Source organism: Schistocerca serialis, chromosome 5, assembly GCF_023864345.2.
Source record: "Schistocerca serialis cubense isolate TAMUIC-IGC-003099 chromosome 5, iqSchSeri2.2, whole genome shotgun sequence".
In the NCBI taxonomy this organism is placed as follows: domain Eukaryota; kingdom Metazoa; phylum Arthropoda; class Insecta; order Orthoptera; family Acrididae; genus Schistocerca; species Schistocerca serialis.
Window position 1 is genome coordinate 438,278,634 of NC_064642.1, and position 27,439 is coordinate 438,306,072.

A 27,439-nucleotide genomic window follows, 5' to 3' on the forward strand; every position below is an offset into this window, starting at 1 on the left:
CTAAATCTAGCAACGTAGTCTAAAAGTGTATCTAACAAAATGTCTTATCACATGGCGTAAATACGACTTTAATACAAGGAAACAACTCCCTCTTCACACTATGCTCATTTGCATACCAAATTGCTCATAATTTACACTTAGTATAGAACACTCACTGTGCAACACTCTGCAACTTGAGCGTGTGTAAGTATATGAGTTAATGAACAGCGTATCCGTAAACTTGCAGCGGACCAAAAGACTTTTCTCATTAATGCTTTAAGTACTGAAAGGCTCTCCACCCTTATTTACTCGCATACTCTTGGCAAGCCAGTGTCACAGCATCATTACTTGCACCAAAGCAAATTTGATTCTCTACTTGTTTTTTGCCTGATCATTAGAGAGGTAGATCACAAACATTTCTCGACAAATGTTAGGAATACTTTCGTAAAATGTAATCTACGATGCCATGCGTTATCCAGTTAGAGTCCTTATACTGGACGCTGTTTTTCTACCGGCATGCTTTCTGGCCGTTTCCCTGCGACTTAGAGACATACAGTACTTTGATAGAATGAAGATAGTGGCTTTACTTCCAGCAAGTCAGGTAATGCAAAATGTTGTCAATGGGTTACATGTCACTCGAAGTGGCGAGTCTAAGATTTGCAGACAGTAAACAGAGAGACGGGAAATGTGAACGAGAGACTTCGCGGTGGTCGTCCTCGTATGACATGGAAATGACTTCTCCCGGAGAACAGGGATTCGCATCTCAGACCGAACAAAGCGTAGAAGACTGCAACAGGTCGTATTCATTCGAGGAAACCAATGAGAAGTTTTGCACTGAACCAACTGAACCGATGCTGTCGAAGGACGTGGACTCTTGCATATCATCATTGGACCATTGAAGAAAGAAGCAATGTCTCGTTTGCTGACGAGACGAGGATTGGTTTGCGACTGTACACTAGACGTGTTAAGGTTTAGAGAAGCGCTAAAGGAACGCCGATCGGTTAGGATGTCCATCCATATGCAGGATGACGTGAAATGTTCGGTGCAGAAATAATAATGGGATGGCGGACTCCTCTAATTCCTGTCTATGGCAGTTTCACTGGACCCCGATACCTCCAAGAGGGCCTAAAGACGACTTTAAGTCCCTACAGGCGTAAATCGGTAACAGCTTCGCCCTGGACTTTGAGAATGCAAGACCATATCGTACTGTAGCAGCACCTCGGTATCTTCAAAGATGCTACATCCATCGAAAGCGTTGACCAGCATAGACCCCAGACATGACTGCAATCAAGCATGCTTGGGACATGTCGAAGGCGCCCATCGCACAGCCTTCGAATCCACCTGGGAAACTTCAGGACCTCAGTGCAGCTGACATTGAGGAGTGGGACCCCATCACCTAAGATAAACTTATTGTTCTCATCCAGAGCATGGCTCGGAGAGTGGAAGAACTCATCGGTGTGCGTTATGCGTTGTGTTCAGAATGTACACTTATCAGAGAGCCTGCCTGGCCGTGCAATGATTTTTTGTAACCATCCAAAATTTTTCTTGTTTTCAGAAGGAATTGCGTTAATTTGTTAATAAGGTAGAGTACAAAGTTCAATGGATTTACTATACGATGTAAACTCTATGATATTCCAAACTGAGAGAGAGAGAGAGAGAGAGAGAGAGAGAGAGAGAGAGACTCGTTATGTATATTTATACAACGAGTCATTTTCACGATATAGTGCACATCTGATTTCTTCTTTCTCTGAATTAATGCTGAACATAGCGCCGTATCTCCAAAAATGCAACCTATCACTATTCAGTTATTATATGGATTATGGCTACATTTATGCCTTCGTTTAGCTGTACCATGCTTTTACCGAATTGTAGCCATTATATTTCATTTAGCCACTTATTGGACACTCACAATAACTGGTAATGCATTTTATACATTACTTCACTATCTGAGTACAAGCTCTTCTAATCGCCCATATTTTATGGAACTCCAATGTTCTTTCACCGCTATTCGCGGCAACAGCTATAATATTTCTCTGCACTGGACACTTTTCCCTATCCATCTGCATAAACTAAAAAGGGTTTAAACTGTTGTTTCTCTTTCTCTCTTTCTGTCCAAGAACAGTTTACAAATGGTTCAAATGGCTCTGAGCACTATGGGACTCAACTGCTGAGGTCATTAGTCCCCTAGAACTTATAACTAGTTAAACCTAACTAACCTAAGGACATCACAAACATCCATGCCCGAGGCAGGATTCGAACCTGCGACCGTAGCGGTCTTGCGGTTCCAGACTGCAGCGCCTTTAACCGCACGGCCACTTCGGCCGGCAAGAGTTTACAAGCAGATATACAAGGTTAACATTTGTACATTGAAATTTTGTATTTATTTTCACAAAACGTGAAACATTTATTTTTGTACTTAGTTACATAATAGTCATGCCTGGAAAACGATAAATTAATTTAGTGTTTGCACTTGGCGGACGCTGGGGTCTGTTAACTACATAGTTGATTTAGATGACTCTTTTGTACCGATACTACTTCATTTATACTTTTGCACCTTGATACATTAAGTCTTGAACAAGAACCGGCCAGCGGATATCTGCTGACAGAAAGAAATAATTAGCGTCTTGTAACTGCTGGCGATAAAATCGTCGAATTCTTTGACCTGTAGCAGATATAGAGGCATCTCTCAACAAAAGTCACGCTACACAGATCTAGTAGCACTGCACTTGTTGAAAAGCGGTACGTAAAACGCTTTTTTTCTGTGTTATAGCCATTTTGATGTGAAGCAGTCGAATTATCTACACTTGAGAGACCTCTATCGGCAACCTCATGAGCCCCGGACTGGTGCCATAGTAAGCTTCTAGTTTTGACGAGTAAGTTAAAGTTTACTTTAGGTTTGTCTGTTCATACTAGAGAAGACACAATGATGGGCAAAAACACGATCGCCATCTGCTTATTGGCGTGTTAATCCACCTTTGGAATTATATGCAGCAGTAATTCCACGTCGTACAATTACGATACGTCCTTAGAGCTACACCGGAGGTCTATGACACCAGTTGTCTACGCACAAGTCACGCAATTCCGGTAAATTACTGTACTGCTGGTCTTGGATTTGTGCATCTGGAGACGGCGAGCCGATTATTTTAGTCTTCAACCTCTCTTATAGGCTCTTATAGACTCAGAACCACGAAGTCCATTCGGGCAGGAGCCGGCGAAGACACCTGGCGCTGTGAGCTTACTAGATCCCGCTGCTCGAGACTCGATGACAACTCGAGTGCCGTTTCTCACAATACTAGTAGGAGTCAGTGAAATAAAATGGAAAGAAGACAAGGATTTCTGGTAAGATGAGTAAGGGGGAATATCAACAGCTGCAGAAAATAGTATCCTGTTCTTGTTACTGTCAGTGTACTGATCCTTTAATCCATTTGGTAGTTATTGTTGCTCACGAAAATGGTTTAATTTATTTAGTGATCTGCTACTACAGTAATCTGTTGACCCAACAAACAATCTCAGGAATTTTTGGTTAGCTTGCTTTATTTTGACTAAGAGCTCTCTCACCCTCTGTGTATATATATTATATATATATATCTGTGCGCGTGTGTGTGTGTGTGTGTGTGTGTGTGTGTGTGTGTGTGTGTGTCTGTGAGAAAGAGAGAGAGAGAGAGAGAGAGAGAGAGAGAGAGGGGAGGGGAGAGAGAGAGAGAGAGAGAGAGTGGGGAGGGGAGAGAGAGAGAGAGAGAAGGCGAGGAGGGTGAGTTGCTGTTCTGCTGTGATTGTGCCAGGTTTTACAGTGAATAATTTAATGAAATGGAGCGATTTTAATTTATCTTGTTTGTAGCTTAAAATAGTAAGTAGTAACGTTGAGAATCTCATAAATGTAATGTACATCTTAAATACGAATTAGCACAAACTAACATAAAAGATCGTCTTACGTTAAACATCTTGTATGAAATAAAAGACTGTGTAGCAGAAAAGTTCCTCTCCAACTAATCCTAACTAGTATGAGCTTTTATCTGTCATGTCTCTCCGAACTTTCGTCTGTAATTGCGGTATTATTATAAGCTATTTTAAAGAGTTATTCATTTCAAAATCTATCTTCGTACAAATTAAGGGATGCTAGTAGAAGATGCAGTTCGTAAACGTGTATTAATTGACGGTAACAAAATGTGGACTCAGCCCGAAATGCTGTCTGTCTTGAAGAAGGTTCGTAGGTCTCGTAGCTAAGGCGCACTGGCGCAGTTCTGTATTCGGCCTTTCCTGGTCATGTGACAGCCAGCGAATGACGTATGCCGTGCGGCACGTCTTTCTCGTTGGCCTCAGCGGAAGCCTTGCTTTTCATGTGATTATGATGTCGTCGCAGACAAGGAGGGCCGTTTTTGTGACATTATTCCCGTACATGTAGAGACCCAGCGAGACTTCTCTCGGGCGTAAAAGGCTTGGGAAGTATTTTGAAATCAGAATTATATTCCTGCTAAAGTATTTGAACGAATCAATCACAAGGCTACAGCAGACAATGCTGATCATAAAGAGATTCTACAGCTTTAAAGTGAGTCACATATTGAAATGTAAAGATTGATTTCAATTGTATTGTTTATGCACTGGAATTACTCTTATCTGTAAATTGACGTCACTGAAAAGTTGAAAGTGAGAAGCTCTTAATCATTAAATTCGTGTTACTAAATGGATAACTGTACTCTATTTGTACTAGTGCGTGCTAGCAGATTCAAGCAGTATTTATGACCCGTTGTGATATCCTACACTGCCCTTACCTGAAACATGCCTAGAAAAGTTTTTAATGGTAATTGAAAGTGTCGTTCGATCGTGACAACCAATATCCGCTCTGTGTCAATAACCGTAACTTTTAAATTGTGGATGATCTATGTGATCACCATCTACAGCGTTTAGGAACTAATATTACGCATGCAACTTTATCGTTTATACAAAACTCTCATACTTTTAAGTCTTTACTTCTATTGGGGTGTGGTCAACCAATTCAAAGTTCAATGGTAATGCAAGTTGGCTTCTTATCTGGGCTGCGTGCACCTCACTGCATCCTCCATTAACCAACCGAATATTTTATCGGAATTTCGTTCCTGAACGAACGTGACGCACTTTCCAGGTCATTACACGTGATCCACATTTCATCACATCACGTCCGCTTCACAGGACACATATTTTTATATAAACAACACGATAATTACAGAATGTGTTGAATATCGATAATTGCTAAGTTATCAAACACCAATGTGTTGCATACTCTTACAAAATTATCAAACACAGTGTTTTACAAATTGTATAGGAAAACAGTTCATGAAAAAAAATTAATATATGTTATGATTTAAAATTATTAATTCCAATAATAAAAAAGAATTTGAATACTGGCTAAATGCATTACAAAAATTAATTGGAAAACGAAGTAGAATGCTATCAAAGTGACTGAACTCAACTTGACTTGTCTGTCTTCTTTTTGGACATAAAACGTCGCAAAAACGTTGTACCTTAATGCACTGATTTATATACACACATAAAATAAATGTTTTCCTTTACCCCAGTTCCCATATCTCATGAAGATACACGTTGATTATGTTGTGGATATTATATCACAGACACAGTCACTTTGACTGTTCAGGGATGTCACTAAACCTGCCCAAAGATGTAAACAATCATGTATGAGCAGCGCCTATTAGACGAAGGGGGTCCGACTGCTGATGAGTTCCAGACATTCCAAAAGGAAGGAGGTACACGGCTCGTGTTGTCGACGGTCAATACCACGGTTCGATCGCGTCCGGCTTGTAACCTTGTGCCAGAAAGGGTTCCCAACAAGGGAAATGCCCAGGAGTCTCGGACTGAACCAAAGCGATTTTGTTCGGACATGGAGGAGATACAGAGAGACAGGAACTGTTTATGACATGCCTTGCTCAGGGCGCCCGAGGGCTACTACTGCAGTGGATGACCGCTACCTAAGGATTATGGCTCTGAAGAACTCTGATAGCAACGCCACCATGTTTAATAATGCTTTTCGTGCAGCCACAGGACGTCATGTTACGACTTAAACTGTGCACAATAGACTGCAAAATGCGCAACTTCACTCCCGACGTCCTTGGCGAGGTTCATCTTTGAAACCACGACACCACGCAGCGTGGTGCAGATGGGCCCGACAACATGCCGAATGGACTGATTAGGACTGGCATCATGAATTCTCTTCAACGATGAGTGGCGCATATGCCTTCAACCTGACAATCGTTGGAGATGTGTTTGGAGGCAACCCGATCAGCCTGAACGCCTTGGACACACTGTCCAGCGAGTGCAACAAGATGAAGGTTCCCTGACGTTTTGGGGTGGCATTATGTTGGGTCAATGTACGGCGATGTGGTCGTGGAAGGCGCATTGGGGGGGCTGTACGATAAGTGAATGCCATCCTTCGACCGATAGTGCAACCATATCGGTAACATATTGGCGAGGCATTCTTCTTCATGGACGACAATTCGCGGCCCCATCGTGTGAATGACTTTCTTCAGGATCACGACAACGCTTGGCTAGAGTGACCAGAATGTTCTCGAGACATGAACCATATCGACCATGCCTGGGATAGATTGAAAAGCGCTGTGTATGGACGACGTGACCCACCAACCACTCTGAGGGATCTACGCCGAATCGCCGCTGAGGAGTAGGACAATCTGGGCCAACAGTGCCTCGATAAACTTGTGGATAGTATGCCACGAGGAATATAGGCATGTGTCAATCGAAGAGGACGTGCGACTCGGTATTAGAAGTACCTGTGTCTACAGCAATCAAGAGCACCACCTCTGAAGCTCTAGCGGTATCGTGGTACAACATGCAATGTGTGGTTTTCAAAAGTAATAAATAGGGCAGAAATGATGTTGATGTTGATCTCTGTTCCAATTTTCTGTACAGGTTCCGGAACACTTGAAACGAGGTGATGCAAATCTTTTTTTGGTGTGTGTGTATAGAAAAAATCATTCGTAAGATATCGCACCTGCGAATGGAAGAAGTATCAGTTACGTCACCCATGTGGACTAGAATTGGAACATCTTAACACAGGCATCGTTATTGTGGTGCTTCTCACAAGGCTTCTACGCTTAAATCATTCATCATTTAACACTATTGAACAGATCTTAACTGTTTTAACTGTTTGTGCACTCTTGTATTCATTGTAGCATCAGGTGGCATACTGACCACATTCACAGTTAACGGTTCATAGAAAGGTAACTACAGCTTACTTGGAACTGAGGACGATGCTGGGATAGACATATTCATTTTGTAGTATACAGAATTAAAATCTGATGCTTATCAATAGGTCATTCGGATATATACGGCAACGATACTATAAAAAATGAAGACGAGCTTTAACACACCCTTTTTGAAATACTAGGTTACAGAAAAGGCCTCTTTAAATTTATAGAGAACCTGTAACAGAGAAGAATGGAATATCAAGAACGAAATGCTCGAATTAGGAGGGGTAGGAGACAAGGATCTAGATCTACGATCCTGCCATTCAATCTATAGTTAGCTACATCTTCCATATATAATTAGAACGATTCCTTTATCGAAGTTATGTGGACTGAGTTAGCTTATAGGATATGGGTACTTCTATTAGTTTTAGAATTAATGAATGCCCTTTTTCTAATTTTACTCGCAGAACTACGTTGAAAAACAAGTTTTTTTTCTAACTCCTAATAGTTTTTAAACAGAAATTCATCAGTGGAGTACACGTAGTTGTCCAGGAGAAATGATCTTAATTTGGATATAAAACATACTTTGCTACCTGTCAGACCTTTTATTGTATCAATAGAAAATTGTTGTTGCTGCATACTGAATCCATGTCTAAACCACTGACCTCCTGTGTTGTAGGTATGGACACAACTGTTCTATCGTGGAGGCAATAACGAAAACAGATAAAAACGTTCTGAAGTGGTATTAAAATTCTAGATGAAGTGATATAAATGATAATGCCCTTTTATATCATTAGTATTTTGAGAGGATGTGAGGAAGAACTGCAGACCCTGTTCGATAAAATCAACAGTACAAAGCTGCATCTACACCTGTGCGCTTTGTACTTAGTCGCCGTGTGCCCTCACTTGTTCGGTTATTTTGTCATTTGGAGATAGTGAGTGGAACTGTGAATTCTAGGGAACAGATTGCCAATTGGAAAGAAGGGAATATTTCCGTCACATTCTCCTGCTTGAGTTCAGTAGAGAGACGACAGCTGTAGAAGGAGTGAGAGACATTTGAGCCGTGTATCCTGGTAATACCAGTGGACTAAGGGCGGTAAGAAAATGGTTTTCTTGCTCTAAGGAGGATCGTATTGAGATCCGTGATTCTCCATGATCCGGAAGACCTGAGGTTTGATGAAGATAGTTTAAACCCAATAACCATTAATGATCCACGTCAGTGTATTCGATAAACTGCAGATGTGATGAACAGTAATCATTGCACCAACGTGCTATATTTGCATGCAGTTGGGAAAGTTCAAATATCGGGTGTCTGGGTACCGCATACTCTAAGCCAAAATCACAAAAATTAGCAGGTGGCCACATGTACATCTCTGCTTGCTCGTAATCAGTTGACTCGTGAACATTCCTATCTTGTATCGCTAATGACGACGAGAAATGTTGTCTTTATGCTGACATAAGGAAAAGAAAGGAATGTTTCAGCCCAAGCAAAGCAGCAACTCTCCATACAAACACCTGCACGTTATGCATCTGGTGGAACAGCGACGGTGTGGTGTATTACGAATTACTTCCTCGAGGTGTTATCATCACTGCTAACAGTTATTGTCAACAACTGAGACGTTTTTCAGACGCAGTATAAGAACAAATACCAGCAAGACTGCTTGACGTGACGATAATCCCCGATAAACCCCGTGCACATTCTGCTACACTGAAGGAAAACATTATACTTCGCACCCACCTCATCCATCTGATCTCCGGCCCTCAGATATTCACCTCTTCCGCCCTCTATCGAATAAACTTCAGGGAACTTCCTTTCCAAATGAAAATCCGCTCCGAACATTGCACGACGAATTCTTTGCTCGAAACTATGTGATTTCTACTGTCAGCGAACCGAAACGTTACCCCAGCGTTGCTAGATTGTTGTAAATAGTAAAGGGGAAGATATTATTAATGAGTATACATACATATATTGTAATGTAAATATATAAATTTGCATTAGGAAAGCACGTTTTGACATTTGTATCGGCCTTAATAAAATTGAAATCACATTGAACTGTATCTTGTTCATTACCTGTATACAGTATGAATAATATATTCTCAATGTAACAATCAAATCTTTTGTTATTCTGAAACAGGAACAATTCGGTGTAATAAAAGCATTCATAGTCATCAAACGCTTCAAGAATACCAAAGTTTTCAGAATCTACAACGCCTCCAGCCGTCCCCCCCCCCCCCCCCCTCTCCCACCGCAACTTTTAAGTGTATTATTTTCACATTCACGTCTGAAAAAGGCCTTGAATGTGGGAGCTAAACCGTCTTGTGAATTGAAGAGACAGCCGTACCAGTCCTCTGTTAGGGGGCAAACATTAATATTTCCTATAGCTCCACGGCATGACGTTTTGTGAATAGGGACCGACATTTTTAAACATACAGTTTTCTTCAAGTCAAATACGTTAGTTCGTATCATTATTTCTGAAATCAACTATGTCCATGTTGCTCAATCTTCCACGATACGTTATGAACATGGTGGTACCGTTGACAAAGTCAAATTCGACGTCATTACAGTCGAGAATCTAGACTGTGCATATATTTTGCACTCCTTCCGATAAATCAGCTATGCACCTCCGGACTTGGTGCTGACGCTTCACGCACTCAATAGTCTTTCTTCCCCAGGACCGACAGAAGTTTAGTGCATATTGCACTTCCGCTCTAGGCGCAGAGACTTCAAGCTCTGCCACTTGCAAGCTGAACACTATCTGATTCCTTGTACTATTAGTAACTGATAAGAAAACCAGAAATTTTGTAAGTAGAAGAAGCACTTAGTGCATGCCACACTTACATGTTGAGTACAGAAAAGAAGAAGGTGTTCAACAATGACGGTTAATATGATGACCACCATTATGACGAGGTGTCTTATGGTTCAGTAACATTTACAAGCTACTAGCAGTGGGGCCTCTGCTTTCATAATTCGCCACTATGTATATCCAACATGCTACAACTTGTTCCAACAGGCAAAAAATTCAAGACAAAGAATCAGTCAGCTTCAATTAGAAAGTTTTATTTCGACACAAGCAGAATACCCTATGTCTCAGATTTGAAGGAACATAATCTCGGAGGTAGGCGTCCTTCAAGATACACGTAACTGAGAAAATCTCAGTCTCCAAATCAATATTTGTATATAGACGCATCAGGAAACAGATAGGGATATCCAAGAAACTCAACTGCATGAACTGCTTCTTCATGCCGTGCTGCATCGATTACATTGACTGTTAACAGTCCCAAGTTTTGCAGTAATACTAACTACTGCAGTTAAAGTTGTGCGCTGCCAGGTAAGTCATCACATCTTACAAGTCAAAATAGCTGGGAGAAGGCACTGGTCTCCTCGTGAGAAGATCGAGATAAAATAGACACACTGCTTAGTACCTTACACGGTCCATTAAGTTAAGCCTCCTGGCGAGTACGTAATACTGTCTCTACAGTTCGGTGTATATTTTAAATCATCCTCTGAAATGTGTTTCTAATAACCAATACGCGATCTTCCGTACGCGAAATTCCACACAAAAATTGTGTGGACTGTTTCTAAATCCATAAAACGCATTTTCTGCATGGGTATTTTAACTGTAGGGTTGTTCTCATACGCAACCTCCCAAATCCTATTCAGTGTTTCACTTTATAATCATATGAATTCTTGTGTGCCACGTTTTATTGGACGTTATAAGGCGGGGTGTGCGCGTCTGTTGTCTTTACGTGGGATTGACCTCTGGTGGGATAATTTGAACGGGATGCCTAAGTTTCTGTGGAGGAATGACAGCCCACTCTTCCTCAAGAAGTGAAACTTCGGAAGTTAGTGATGGTAGGTGCTGGAGTTCGAAGTCTAGTCGTTCCAACTCATCTTACAGGTGTCCCACTTAGTTCACTCTGTGTAGGTCAGCCCATTTGAAGAAACTCATATTCCATAAATTATTGCCAATCTGATGCTGCTTTATACAGGGTCCGTCGTTCTACTGGTATCATCATTTTTGAACTGCTCCTCTACTGTATTCAGTGCACTATGCCGTAAAATATGTTGAGGTCCTTCTTCACTTAGCTTTTTCTTAAGTACAATAAGGGGACCGCGCTCTGACAGTGAGTAATATTCACATACCATAACACTACCTTCTGCTCTGTACTTCAGTATACGCAGGCAACGTGCTCCAACGTAAATCCGCAGAATATGGCACGATTCATCAGTCTCCTATGCCGTCATGTACTGTTTAGTGACTTTGGTCTTTACACCACCTCATGGGCTGCTTGATAATAACTACAGATATTTGTGGCTTATGAGGAGCAGCTGGAATATTGAAAACCACTACTTTTAACTCCCTACGCAGTCCTTGTGTTAACTAGAGTTTTGGTAAGACCTTGGAAATGATGAGCGATTTCTCTTGCTGATTTCAAGCGCTTCTTTACAGTCATTTTTCCAATTGTAGATTGTTCTTCTCCATCTGTACATGAGTTTTGCTTGGCCCTGGTGCAGCTGTGGCTGTTCCTTCATGTTACCATTTCACATCACCAGGAGTCAATTTGGGCAGGTTTAGAAGGATTGAAATGTCTCTTATGGATTTGTTGCTCTGTTGGCATCCAGTAACAGGTCAGTGATTAACATCACTGAGCTGTTCTTACCGAGCGTTTTGTGGTTACTGCTTCTGTAGTGATAGCACAACACTCGCCACCTCCTTTTATACAGATGAGTTCATCACGAATTACCCTTCACACGAACTATTAAAAAAAATTCGACAGTGTATGTATTGCCACAGACAGTCAGAAAACTGAATGGCGAAGAATGTCAAATGATTTGGCAAAATCCACTTGGTTGACACAAAAGTCAAAATTTCTGAGAGAGAGAGTTTTACGTTGATGCTGATATTCCCTTGCTGCTTTCAATCATACGTTAGTGGAAGATTTTGTTTTCGTTGCACAGTGCGATTTGTCTGTAATACACTCTCTGTAGCAAATAAATATGCTGAAAATGTTCGGATGCAATCTTCTTTTCAACTGTAAGTTTTCTAACAAGGCTTTACCCAGTTCCACATGATTTCATCTTTGTTAGTTTTCTAAAACATGAAGTTTACTGCATACAGCTTCTGACAGCTCACCCACAAAAGGCAGCGGTGGATGCCCGATGGCTAACAGCAACCTGACGAACAACTGGCATGATAAGATACTGTTATCAGAGCTTTTAAATCTCTGTCTTCCGTTAGGAATGGTAGACACTCAGGAAGTTAATTTCGCTGGAAAGTTATAATTATTGCCAATACGAACCAGCCAATGTAGCCACGCAGCACAGACGTGCAGAAAGGCAACACCTACATTTGAGAATCCATTTCCTGCAGCTTCAAATGGGGAAGCTGTATATAATGATAACCAAGAGTTGGAGATACTATGCACATATTGAATCATGACCTTTGAGGTCATGTTCCTTCAAATGTGGAAGATAAACATGCTGAGATGACAGCTGGAAACTGCTGGAACGCGCCTATAACTGGTGAAAAGTTATCACATGAGGTAGGAAATTCCTATGCATAATCTTTCCACCACATCACTTTCTGATTCAGCTAGAGTGATCAAAGGTGATTAGAACTTCTCAGAAGTATTTGGAAATATCTGACTCAGTAGGGAGACGGATTGTTCCAATAAAAGCTAGGTATTGTTGTACAGCATATCCAATTGCCAGGTGGACATAAACATGTTCAAAAGTACTACTTCCTACAGACGACAGAGAATTACATCCGGCTCATATCATGTGTCATACTCAGTGTCTGGGACACAGGGTGTCACTGTTACAGAGGGCAGAACGCCACACCGTGCCGAGTTGCAATCAAGGTGTGCAAATGGCGCAGTATCAGTGCACCTAAAATACCATTCTGTGAGCCTTACAATATCGAGATGTAACATGTAGCGTCCCAGCTCAACCATAACCGGTCCTGTCAAGTTCATGTGGGGTGTCTTCCCGATAGAGTACACAGACGATGAATATTTAGATATGCTTTTGGTGCTAGCTGCGTTAGATAAACAAGCTGTTCCCGCTGTTGCTGCTGCATGGTACCCTCAAAGGCATCATCACATTAAGAACGTTTTTCGTCATATGGGGGATGCCTTTGGAAACCAGCAATCTTCGTCCGCAAGTAATGGACAGAGGTCCTCCAAAGACTACATCCACTCCACAAACAGACGACGCGATTCTTGAAACTATCCACCAATGTCTCGGTGAAGTAGCCGTAATATTTCAAGGCAGTTCCATAAACACTGAATTTCCAAAGAAACTGATATAGACATGCGTATTCAAATAAAGAGATTTACAAACAGGCAGAATACGGCGCTTCGGTCAGCAACCCTATAGAAGACAACAAATGTCTGGCCCATGTGTTAGATCTGTTACTGCTCCTATAATGGCGTGTTATCAAGATTTAAGTGAGCTTGAACGTGATATTGTAGTCGTCACACGAGCGATGGAACACAGCATCTCCGAGGTAGCGGTGAAGTGGGGATTTTCCCATATGATCTTTTCACGAGCGTACCGTGAATATCAGGAATCTGGTAAAACACCAAATCTCCGACATCGCTGCAACCGGAAAAACATCATGCAAGAATGGGACCAACGACGACTGAAGAGAATCATTCGAAGTGACAGAAGCAACCCATCTGCAAATTGCTGCAGGTTTCAATGCTGGACCACCGTTTCAAATTTTATCGAGAGGATGGACGTGTACGGGTATGGACACTACCTCATGAATCCATGGACACTGCATGTCCGCAGAGGACTGTCCAAGCTGCTGGAGGTTCTAATGGTGTGGGGCACGTGTAGTTGGAGTGATGTGGGACCCCCCACACATCTAGATGCGACTCTGACATATGAGACATGCATCTTGACTGACCACCTTTATCCATTTAAGTCCATTGCGCATTCCGACGGACTTCGGCGGTTTCAGCAGGAGAGTGCGACACTCCACACGTCCAGAGTTGCAACAGAGTGGCTCCAGGAACACTCATCTGAGTTTAAATACTTCCGCTGGCAACCAAACTCCCCAGACATGAACATTATTGAGCATATCTGGGAGGCTTTACAACGTGCTGTTCAGAAGAGATCTCCAACCCCTCGTACCCTTACGAATATATGGACAGTCCGGCAGGATTCATTGTGTCAATCCCTCCAGCACTGCTTCAAACATTAATCGAATCCATCATACACCGTGTTGCGGCACTTCTGCGTGCTCACGCGGATCCTGCACGATATTAAGCAGGTGTACCAGTTTCTTTTGCTCTACAGTGTATCCCAAATACCGGTTGCCGGAGTGTTGCACGATGAATTATTGCATCCATAACATTACACACCAGCGGCCAGAGGACCACAATGGACGAGCACAGTTTTGGGAATAGCTTTTCTACCAAGTGGAATGTAACGAACATTTTACAAATTCAGTGATATAGGCTGACGAATCTAGCTTCACTCGTGAACCTTCAGAACACCAATTATTGTTTGGCACACAACCACCTTGTCAGCAGCGAATGTGGTTTTCCGGCACGCTTTGTCATAAACCACTGGGAGGAATGCTTTTGGGCCCTTATCTATTGCCAAGGAAGTTGAATGCTCCCCTGCTACTAATGTTCCTGCCTGAATTATTAGACAACATCCTACTTAGTGTTCGGTTACATCTATCGTTTAATGCATGGTGGTGCATCACCATACGTTGGAAAGAATGTTTGTTACTATTTAAATGAAACGTTTCCACAGAAACGGCTTGGAGGTGGAGGTCTATTGTTCTGGCTTTTCATTCCCCAGGCCGTATTCTTCTAGATTTTTAATTGTGTGGAGACTTAAAGGAACACGTTTATAGTACACTCATGGATGTACATGGCTAAATACTTCGCATGCATATCACATGAGCAATGGTGGGTGCTGATACGTTGCGTAGGATACAGAAAAGTATGATCCAGCGAGAGGCAAAGTGTTTGCGAATGTAGTGTGGTCGCTTTGAAGTAATCGTTGCTCGTACATGACGGTACAGGCTCTATCAAGATAATCCTGAAATGTGTGCGGGATAATGTACACCAACTGCCTTGGAGCAGTGGTAACACCGGTTCCCATCAGATCGCCTTAGGTAAGCGCTATCGGGCTGGGTTACCGCTTCGATGGGTGACCATCCGGTCTGCCGAGCGCTGTTGGCAAGCGAGGTGCACTCAGCTCTTTTGAGGCAAACTGAGGAGCTACTCGATTAAGAAGTAGCGGCTCCCGTCTCGTAAACTGCCATACGGCCGGGAGAGCGGTGTGCTGGCCACATGCCCCTCCTTATCCGCATCCAGTGACACCTGGGTGCTGAGGATAACATGGTGGCCGGTCGGTACCGTTGTGCCTTCCAAGCCCTCTTCGGACGGAGTTAAGTTTTTAGCATAATTACAGTCTACTGTAGCCTTCTTGCTGCGTTTTCTTTACCTCGTCGGATACAGAGGATGTTACTGTGTCCACTGTTATTTTCTGTTGGCTTTATTTGTGTCATGGTCGAAACAAAGTGGTAGTGAATGTATATAACAAATCCATGTTGGTTAGACACTGGACTCGCATTCGGAAGGACGACGGTTCAATCCCGCGTCCGGCCATCCTGATTTAGGTTTTCCGTGATTTCCCTAAATCACTCCAGGCAAATGCCGGGATGGTTCCTCTGAAAGGGCACGGCCGACTTCCTTCCCCATCCTTCCCTATTCCGATGAGACCGATGACCACGCTGTCTGGTCTCCTTCCCCAAAACCAACCAACCAACCAAATCCATGTTGTGCCTTAACGTTTAAATAAAGGTAACAGTAACAGAAAGGAATACACAAGTTACGGCCTGTTGAGGTGTAAATTGAATACAATTAGATGCTTTAAATAAAAAGAAAATTTTTACGTAAATGCGACTCGAATGTCTGCGAATCTGCATTTATGTTCCCCATGGCACTGTCTCCGTCTCACTGATCTAATGTGTCAGCTCCACCACAGTGCTGAGTTCATGCGACCTGTTCTTGGCCACACTGCAGGCAGTTACAGGGCTGCCAGAGTCTCGTTTCTTTAAATCACATTTCTGTCAAATCTATTGGTAGGACTATACTTTACTAGATACAATTTCATCTCGAATTAGGTTGTGGAATCGCAAGTCTAACGTCAAGTGCATCATTTTTCTTTAACCTGTATATACAATTACCTACTGATGTCATGCTAAAACTGGTGCATTTTTTTCGTGAATGTTGCAGTTTCTAAAAACCGCCTAAGAGAGGGCTGTTATCTCCCAAAAAAATTCAGTAGATGGTAATGAAATTCCACTTGTGCGACAACATTTCACGAAAAAGTTTCAAGTTACACAAATCTACCTACGGGTTTTTCTTCCTCTCGAAGCGTTTCCGATTATATACCATTGACGGTCTATCTTTCAGGCATTTATTATACATATTTCTGAGTTGCTCTCCTTTTGACAGTTTACAATCGGTTCGTACATTATCTATTAATGTACTTATGACATCATCTCCAAATTTACCTACTAGACATAACTCGGGGATACATTACGGTAGAATCTGCAAGTAGATGCCAAGTAGTACTCAGTCAGACCAGTGGTAAAAAGATCGAGCATTTGTCGTTTAGTACCGGATCAAAGGAGACCGTCGATGGGCTAGTCTCTGTAGGCTGCACATCGTTGTCATCATCAAGTCTAAGAGTATGTAATTACTCCGTAATATAGTGATAAATGGTAGGTGAGCCATCTACAAAGCATATTAAAATCAGTTACAACAGTCTATAATAGGTATTTTTGGTTACAGATTTTGAAAATCGAATTTATGCTGGTGTAATATATACTTATGATACGTTTAGTTGTCGCACACAATTTCTTCGAACATCAATGTCTCATTGCCCTGTAATTTCCTATTACCCAATTCAGTTGAAGTAATGGAAATGTACATGAACAACAAGAATGCCCCTGTATCGCTTTCTAATGACATCACTGAATGACTTTCGAAAAATTTTGGAAATTTTCCAAGTGAACTATCCTAGGTGGACGTTAAAGGAAATTATGAAACTTTGCATTAACGTAAATGAAAACAAAGCATCTTATGTGAGGATGCACAGAAATTGCTAAAAGCTGTTGTAGAAGAAAATAAACAACAACTGTTTATTCAAGGAATGGTGAACATTGATTCAAGAGGTCAGTTGTAGCCGGTTTATATCCAGCAAACTGTAATGCACACATTGTGTCATTTCCTTCTGAGCTGAAACATCTGCGGGTGTTTGAGAAAAACCATATCTGATGGTATTTGAGGAAAAACACGTGACTGTACTTCCAGATGTATATGGTGTTCTGTAGTCTGACAGAGAGGTTATAGGAAGTGCTGAAGAATACAAAGGAAAAACGTTTCATGTGGTTTCATTGTATGTCTGTGCTAATCGTGTGATTACCACTGTACATGCGTTTTGGGCCTCAGTTCACCTAGTAACAATAGTTAACTCCTGAGGATACTGGGATTGTCAGAATCTATGTTTCTTCGCAGCTCAAGATAATAGGCAAGATAAAAGTATATATATAAGATAAAAGTATATATATATATATATATATATATATATATATATATATATATATATATATATATATATATATATCCTTTGTGCTTTGTACCCATCTTTCGTAAATACTGTAATTTAATTTCACATAAAATTGTATTTGAAAGAAATATTTATTGTTTTTTATTAATTTCTTTATCAAATTTTATACATATATAATTTTATTCAGCCGAACTTAATCCGTTAATGTAAGTGTAATGGCTGCCATCTTGGTAGAAGAGGTAATTTTCATAAAGTCTGCCTACTTGGTAGTACATGTAACTTGTCAACGAATGTCTTATTCCATAAATTATAACATTTCGGCAGTGTAGATACTCTGGGCATTCAATTTCTTTGTGTGGATATGAACAGTGATCTCAAAAATGATTCATTTTTCTTTGGTTTCTGATTGTTTCTTGTTCCTCCTTATTCAGTGCTCTTTTGTCCAGAGTTAGAGACAACTGTGACAGAAAACGTGTCGTTGGCCTCTTGCTGAGAGAGAAATGTTAGGCATTTTAGAAGAATCTGCAGGTTCAGTTATTGAATTTAGTAATGGGGTTGAAGTGGTGAGTGAAACTGAAGAGGAAGGTGTGTGAATAGTGATGGTGTACCAATAGACTCTGAAGACGAAATCCGGACACCAGCAGCTGGCGAGGTCTAAGAAGTATTTTATAACCACTGGAAAAGTTCTTACGTCCAAACGTCCCCATAACACAAGAAGAATAGCGAAAAATGTACTGAAAGTGCGAAGAGACATAAGAAACGAAGGTAAAGTAGGAACAATAAGAGAATCACTTGAAAAGATTTCTTTCTATTGAAACTGTCAACGCCATAATACAGCATAGCAATGAAAAAGCTCTGGGACAGAATTCATTGAAAACAGATTGACTTGAATTCATGACATATGTATAGGGTTACTTATTATTACGGGAGAGGACGGAAATATTGATTCACCTATTCCCGATTTATGGTCCAGCACTTCAGGAAGGTTTGTTTATATTTGTACTATGAGTAGAACTAGATTCCTTCAGCTTACTAAATAGTAAGGTCAGGTGATGGAAAGACGCAAAATAAGTGCAAGAAACATGACAAGCACGCTGAAATACGAGAAATATTTAATAAAATGAATGAATGAATGCGAAGATGCGAGTATTATTCTACTGGGATGCTCTCTGTTATTGATGATGTTTTGTCACTGTTCCGTGACACGTTTCCCGTCAAGGTTTTCATGAAGGAAAAAACTGGAAAGTGTGTTGTGTTTACGAATGCTCACGGACTCTAACATCAGATAAGTTCTAAGTATGGAGCCGCATACGGGGAAGAAGATTTATGAAGGATTCACAAGTTAACTCTCATGGGAACATTACAAGCTAATAGAAAGCATATACCACAAGAAAATAAAGCCATCTCCGGAAGTGAACTATATTCCAGTAATTTGCTTTCAGTGATTATAGTATTGGAAGTATTCCAATCACAGCTGTTTCTTATATCCCCCGTGAAAAGAAAATCCAAAAAGGCCTTCTGTTGCTGTCAACTCAGTCTTATGACACTGCAATTGGTTCATCTAGTGTCGCTAAGAAGAAAACAAATTTATATTTAAATGAGACGAAAGGCGACGTTGGAACGATCGATCAAATGGTAAGGAAATTTTCAACTAAGAACGCTACAAAAAGGTGGCCGCTATCTGTTTTCTATAAGCTTGTGGATATAGCAACGTTAAATGGCTGCTCAACTTCCCAGAGTGGAATAAGACAAAATCTTATAAGCAACGGTTTTTTCTTCAAGAACTCCGACTACAGGTCACGAAAGAAAACACTGAAGAAAGGGCTCCGAATATTAGAGGACTACACAAGTGTGTGGTTTCAGCAATTGGAGGTATTCTCGGACGGAATATCAAGCAGAAGTATGCTACAAAGAAAGCTGGAAGAGCAAAGGGAAGATGTCATTTGTGTTGTCATGAATACCAGCTACAAGCAGTGATGTACAATAAAGTGAACAAAAAAAAAATGACCTCTAACGAGTGTAACAAACAAAGGTGTAGTAAACACAGCAAAAAAGCTGTCAGATGTTAGAAGTTTGAAGACGTCTCCGAAGAAAATGATGAATAAGTGATCCCAGGAACTATGTAGTGTAAATTGATGTATTTAACCTAACATATCTGTAATATTTTTGAATTATAATGAAGTGTTCTTCAATAACTTTGACCACCAATGTAAAGATATACTGTTCGAAAAAATAAGAGTAAATAAACTTTAATGATGACAAATATTAAATAGAATTTTTGTTAATAAAGGTCAATAACAATAAAAGAAATTCGAATTATAAAACCTTCTTGTGAAGGTAACATAGTACACATCCCCCCCCTCCCCCATTGGTACTGTGTGTTGAAAAGTACGTTCGTTGTATGACAGTTAAGGGTTCTTTGTTTTTTTTTTTTTTTTAAAGCTTAAAGGGAGTATACTGGGGTAGACTTGTGCGTGGCAACAGAATAAGATAAGAATATTAATAAATTAAAATTAAACTAGTGTACTACAAACAACAAATGTCTCTGATAGGCTCGATAATGTGGATCGCTGACTGTGCGCGACCACAGAGCCAAGAATGTGTACTGATTTGTTGGAGCAAGAGAGCGCTGTTCGCTCAGTTATAGATAGCTGTCTGTGAGGGAAAGACGATGGAGTAGGCACATTCCGTGGTGTGCAGTGTGAACCCATCAACAGTTATATTAATGTGGGTATGTCAATATTGTTGAACGTGGAAGCAGAAGTCTTCAGACAAATAACGTAAAGATTTAAAAAATTATGATTTCTGTTTTTGCCAGCGCGTTAGTATAGATGAGTTGGCTGATAATGTGTAATTCTTGAGTAACCCCAGAATGTACGTAAACTGCTTTGAGAGAAAGATATATTTCATTTTTGTAATGCTTTTAAGATTTGTTAACACAGCTATGTGTAATTTGAAGAATAGGTCTGTCTTAAGGACGACCCGGCAGGATTCAGTTCCCTCAAACACTACTTCATACTTTAATCGAGTCCATGACACACAATGTTGCGGCACTTTTGCGTGCTAGCGGGGGCCCTACATGGTATTATGGAATTATAGCAGTTTCTTTGGCTTTTCAGTTTATATCTGTAACAGTAAGAGAGGATGAAGATCTCTTCTGAACAGCACATTGCAAGGCATCCCTGATATGTTCAATAATGTTCATGTCTGCGGAGTTCGGTGACCAGCGGAAGTGTTTAAACTCCGGGGATTGTTACTGGAGCCACTCTGCAGCTATTCTGAACTTGTGGGGCGTCGCATTGTCCTGCTGCAATTGCCCTGTCGGGATGCAAATGGACATGAATGGTAATCAGACAGCATGCTTACATACGTGTCACCTGTCACAACCTTGTCTAGACGCATCAGGGGTACCATCTATGTACCATCTATGCTACAGTGTTTGGACCGGCCAGTAGCACACAACTTCTAATTGGAAGCCTCATTTGCAACGTTGTATTCCTTATATATGTGTAACAGGTGACAGCTTGACAAGCCACTGTTGCTGTGGCCAGAGGTCAACGCTACTCTACCTTCCAAACACGTCAATCGACTGAGTGATCCGCTTTTGAAATGACAAAACACTCAAGAGAAACATATCTGCGCTAATGTCAACGCAGACATTTCTGATACGGTCGAACATGTCTTCACGGTCTCACCATTTCAATACCCAACAGAAAGAAATCCAGACATGTGAAATTCGACGACCTACGGGGATAATTAATAGGGACACCTCGGCTCATCCAACGACCAGTGTAAATATGGTCTAATACCCCCCTTGCTTCATTTTCGTAATGTGCTGGGAAACCGTCATGCTGAAACCACATACGTTGTCAAATGTCCATGGCAACATCTTGCAGTAGTACCGGAGGTTCCTGTTCCAATGTGGCTCTCGCCGTCGGGGGATCTAGTCCTCACTCGGACATGGGTGTGTGTGTCGTCCTTAGCGTAAGTTAGCTTAAGTTAGATTAAATAGTGTGTAAGCTTAGGGATCGATGACCTCAGCAGTTTGGTCCCATAAGACCTTACTGCAAATTTGCAATTTTTTCCTGTTCCAAAAACCTTCGATATTTGCGTCTATTCAACGTACCGTCGATAAAATACGGACCGATGAGTTTGTTCCCTATGATGCCACACCATACACTCTACACTCCAGTAATGAATGTTACGCTGGTTAACGCTACCACGGTTCGTGGCTGTAGACTCATCAAGAAATAGTACCTCGGCGAAGAATGTGGGGGTCGTTTGCGTTTGTTCACTTTACTATTCACAAAACACTACGCTGTTATTGAAATTGGCGCCAAGAAGTTCTTGACGCTGTGACACAGGATATAGATCACACTTATGACGATGCAGTATTGTCGCAATACTACCTCCGGGCATACCGGAATCGCAGCGTAATTGCCTTGCGCGTATCTGTGGGTTGTGGTACACTGCCGCTACCACAGCTCATTCATTAGCTTCTCCCGTAACACCTATGCTTTGTTTCCTTTTGCCGCTCTGTATGCTACCATGCACAGAAAGGAGTTCAGAACTTCGTAAAAGAGCGAACGAGAGCAAGCTTTCTCAGGAAAACACTCGCTTAAAAGGCTACGACAGCCTCCACATTTCTTCTACATTCTCCGTAAATCAGGCTCATCTCCATTTTTTCTTCTGTGTTTGCAACATTCATCGTTCGATTGCACATTTTTTCTCCAAATGATGTGTAGGTGTGCATGTAATAAACACTGCGCAACCATTGTAATGTTTAGAGCCGTTGTGTTTTCTACGTCTGCACGATATGTGAGCTCCGATCGCAGTATACTACCTGTTACGAGACGTCATAGTTCGCTACACGGCCACGGCTACGCGTCGAGTAGTACCCTGATCGATATGTTGGAGGAATGCAACTTTGCCAACGTTGTTGCCTTTTAGATTATTGTGATGTACTTATCTGTCCTAGCCTCGCAGCATGGAGGTGTGGTCCCACGTGGTATTGGATATTAAAAAGCCACTGCGAAGCTAGCCGTAAATTACGATTGAGTATCCATTTCTGTTCCTCTGATTACAGCGCCATCTGTGGCGAAACGAGGAAATTGCTTCAGACAAAACCTATTCAGATATTTGACCCATAATCGTAATCTGCAATATAAAACGAGGGGTCCCAACCACGCACGGGGCGGGGGATACGGGTCATATATGATATCGCTTGATATCGCCCTCCGAAGGAGTCACATTGTATTTATAACATTTTTGAATCAGATGTGTGGTATTTGAGATATTTCATTGTCCTCAGTTAAACTGAACACGAATATATTTTTCATTGCAAAGTTGCAGATACATTAATATACTTTTTAGCTTAGCTACTTGTCGAAATTGTTCATTTGTCTTTCACTTAGATTGTATGTAATAAATTATTTAAACTCTGTAGTGTGTGTTTCATTATTTTATACAACTGTGACTGACGAAATGTGCCTTTCCTGAAACGAAATAAAATTATGAATACAACTGCCGAATATCAAATGAGACGGAGTCGTTTCTGTTCCTACAGTAAACTAGTACATTACATACAATTTGGCAAGTATAAAGCGACTCCTCATCCTTTCCGAATGTATAACAGTTGCATAAGAGTCGTATTGTGGCCGCGCTAGTGCTTGCGTAGCCCAGCAATTACTTGATAATAATACTTTTGTGTATGATGGGACCTTTGTGAAGTGAGATTTGTGTTTCTTGGACCAATCACCAATCAATTTCCATCGCATTTAGGAGGCATTTGAGCAGTCATGACCCGGAATGGTTCCTCAACGCCTTGGATTTCGCTCGGAGTCCATGCACAACGTTTCGCCACCGTCATCAGAGTATGTATACGCTGAAACATAAGCAGAGACTATATATTTTTCTGAGAACCGGCCTCACTAAGGAAAGATAAAGTCAAATGTTATTTGAAAGGTGATGCAATTGTGGCAACGTATTACAATGTTATCTGAGTACCTGGTAATGTTACCGTGGTACATATTTCATTTCTATTAGTCCAGCATCTGTCTCCTCTTCTCTCTGTCAGTCTCCTCTGCCCCCTCTCTACCCATCTTATACCTCCCCTCTCTCTGTCCATCACCTCCACCTTCCACTCTCTATCTCCTCCTGCCTCTCTATCTGCCCATCTGCTACTCTCCTCCTGTCCTAGTTTCTGTTGTTCATCTCCTCCCTTTCCCTCTCTCTGTTCATCTTCTACTCTCCCTCTGTCTGTTCCTTACTCCCTTCCCTTACGTCTCCTGAGTTAGGTGTCGTCAAACAATAAAATTTTGTCGGTGCATTCAGCAGCATATGTGGATACAGCCTGCTTAATGCGTTGTGAATAGTGCAAGCAGCAAAGGAGCAAAAAATGTAAAAACCATGGCATACTGCCTCATGCGGCAGTATTACTATATGAACAGCTAATATGTAGTAAGCGATAAGCTTTTTCCCTTTCATCATTTTTAAATTTGTAAAGGTTTGAAATTATCTGTAAAGATTGTTGCAAGTCACGAAGTACTCTCGTTCTCAAGTAGAATCAGGGTATTCGAGCGTTGTGGCCAACACTTTTCATCACCCCAACAGCGTTTCGTTCCAGACAGTAAGTGATATGTGTACCATGTTTGGTTGAAAAAGGTCCAGTCGTTTCGGAGAAGATTTGGAATATGCATACGTACTAATATACGTGTGTATACACTTTTATGATATGCATGAATATCTTCTTCTCTTCCGTGATCAGATTTTGATGGATTATGGCCTATACGATGAGCCTCGATGCCATGAATTACGGGTGAAAACCCCATAAAAATCGTCTAGAAGTTTTTGAGGTCAGCGTGTTCAGAGGGACAAATAAGGAACATTTAGCCAAACTTTAAACCAAGATTTGGTGGCCTAAACTGCGCTTCAGTTACTTACGAAATGCCACGAAAATTCGTCTAGTAATTTTGAATATTAGCGTGTTTAAAGATAAACAGACAGACATGACGGTTTTACAGATTTACTATAAGTGGAGAGATAGATTTAGAACTTACAAAAACGTTACAATACTTGGATGTCGATACGTTCATTTCCTGGGCAGTTTTAAAGTCTTAACCAACTTTCCACCTTCACTTTAGTCAAATAGAAAAGTTTAAATAATAATAGCTGAATTGGCATGTTATCCGCAATTTAGATAACATGCGTCTCTATCTGCAGCAGTGTCAAGGCAGGAGGATATGATACTCTACACATTCCAGTTTTCTCCAAACTTATTCATTAGACATCAAACGAAAATAAAATCCTTTCAGATAACATTACACTGCTTTGCTACGAAGAAACGACGTGAAATTAATTCTTGGAGGAGTCATAACGATATGGTTCTCGGAAATCTCATCCAGCTAATGAGACATAATCTCCCTCGAGGAATCATGAGGCAAGTACTTTATTTCCGCTCTAACAGCAGACAGCTATGTTTTATAACACAGTGTCATTAGAAATTATACTAATTGGAATTTAATTTTTTCATTTTTGTTGCCATAGTGTCCGTAGTTGCTATATAATTCTTGAGGGTATTTCAGTTCTGTCTTTCCAACTACAAAAATGCGTGACTTTTTCACCACACGCATTTCTCTTCATTGAGGTAAAGCATCATAAGCGGTCTGTAGTTAAGTTATTTATATTCTGATTGGCTTTTAGATCGAAAGACAATTCGTTAAGAACAAATTGATTCGTACATAGGGTGATTTACGGTTGATTTCTCGCTTACATTGGGAAATGGCGTCTGATACAGCATCGCTGTTTTTCTGTGTTAGACACTGATAATTTTAGTCCAGTTTTTAGATGTTCTACAACACTATGCATTTCTTATGTTTTTCACAACACACTTTTATGCACACCATTATATTCTGTTTGTTTATGTACTTCACGTATGTGTTGTGGTTGGTGTTTTGTAGTGGTACCAACCTACTTTGTCTTTCACCCAGTACGTTTCCTTTTTAAATTTGATTATTGTATGTGTGTAACTCTTTTAATTATGTTTCTGTGAATTTATGCACTGTGTAAGAGTAGAGAAGGAATAGCGATGGAAGGATTTTTCTTTAGGGGAGGGGGAAACCGCGATGACTGGACATAAGTATATAGCAGTGTGCTGGAGTGCGAGTTAGAGGAGAAGGTGAGAAGCAAGAAGTGAAATGAACTGTTTTTCGATCTGAAAGTAAATCAGAAAGTAAATAACGTAATTACAGACCACTGATGATGCATTACCTCAATAAAGCAAAATGCATCTGGTGAAAAAAATCACGCATAATTGGAATTTGAATAAACGTCATCTTATAAGAAACTTTCGTGAGCTGTTAAGAAAGGATATTCTAAAATTAAGTCTTTTATAAAATAAATTAAGTGTGTAACTCTTAACTGATTCATGTACTTCGAGACATCATGTTAACACCAAATTAGACTTTTATCGAATAGATTCAGCTTCCTTTTATAGACAGTATATAGCTTTGAGACCGTATTCAGCTGCGAAAAGAGCACTACTGACAGAACTTAACCACAAGTAAATCATTATGTGAATAAAACTAAACTGTGATAATATTTTTGGCTTGAAGTGGGTCTGAAAGAGAAAACCGTTTGCAAAAGGAATATAAATTCACAAAAAAAGTCGGTGTGTGCAAAAGAGTTTCAAATAGTGTCTATGTGATGCATTGCATACAGCAAAAATATATCTTTAATATTTTTATTTTTGTATTAGGCAATATTAGGGGAAATTTTGCAAGTTTTGCTAGAGTAAGACCTCACCATTTATTTGTGCATTATTTAATTTGAAAAATATGTACTCTCCGTCCTGTTATGAAAGATTAAAATTTTCAGTTAAGAGTGATCCATATCTTCGATTATATGGTCAAACTCGTCCTGTGTGCTATTCTTGGCCTGCTTCAAATGCATTGGCAAATACACATATCAACTAAGTTTTATATATTTATGAATCGCCTTTGGAACGAGGCGGTATTTTTCGATTGGTCAGCTATCGGTCAACTACTCAATACACCGCCGATAACTTCCTTTGCCATTCACATAAAAGGTAATTTTAGTTGTGTAATTAATGTATAACAAGATAACAACACAAACATAGGAAACTAAGGATGACTTTTTTAAATATCTTTTCTTATGTTTGAGTCCATAGACCAGCCTTCATAACCGGAAGGGCATCCGGCCACCCATACGGAACTGACCATGCGAGATCCGTTAATAACCTTGCCGACCCTACGTCGATGCGCAACTAAGGCAATAGAAAAAGGAGAAGTCAAGTCGATACATCAAGCACACAGCTGAATCATTTACACATGAATACAATAATAAAAATATTGTTTCTCGCTTATAGCTTTTAATGTGTCACACGAATGAAGATATTGCTTGTAACAGTTATCGACAGAGAAATTATGAAACAAGACAGATAATACCAATGAAAGACGTAAAATATGGCTTCAGAGTGGACAAGAACGTGGCATAAAGTGAATAACTGCAAATTGGATCATGCAGAGTTCACATCAAAGCGAAATACATTTATTGTACTCCACACCACATAGATTGTCCCATTAATCTTGATCCCCGTAAATTTCTTTTTGTCTAGAAGCAAATTAAAAAATTGTGTAAAGGAAAT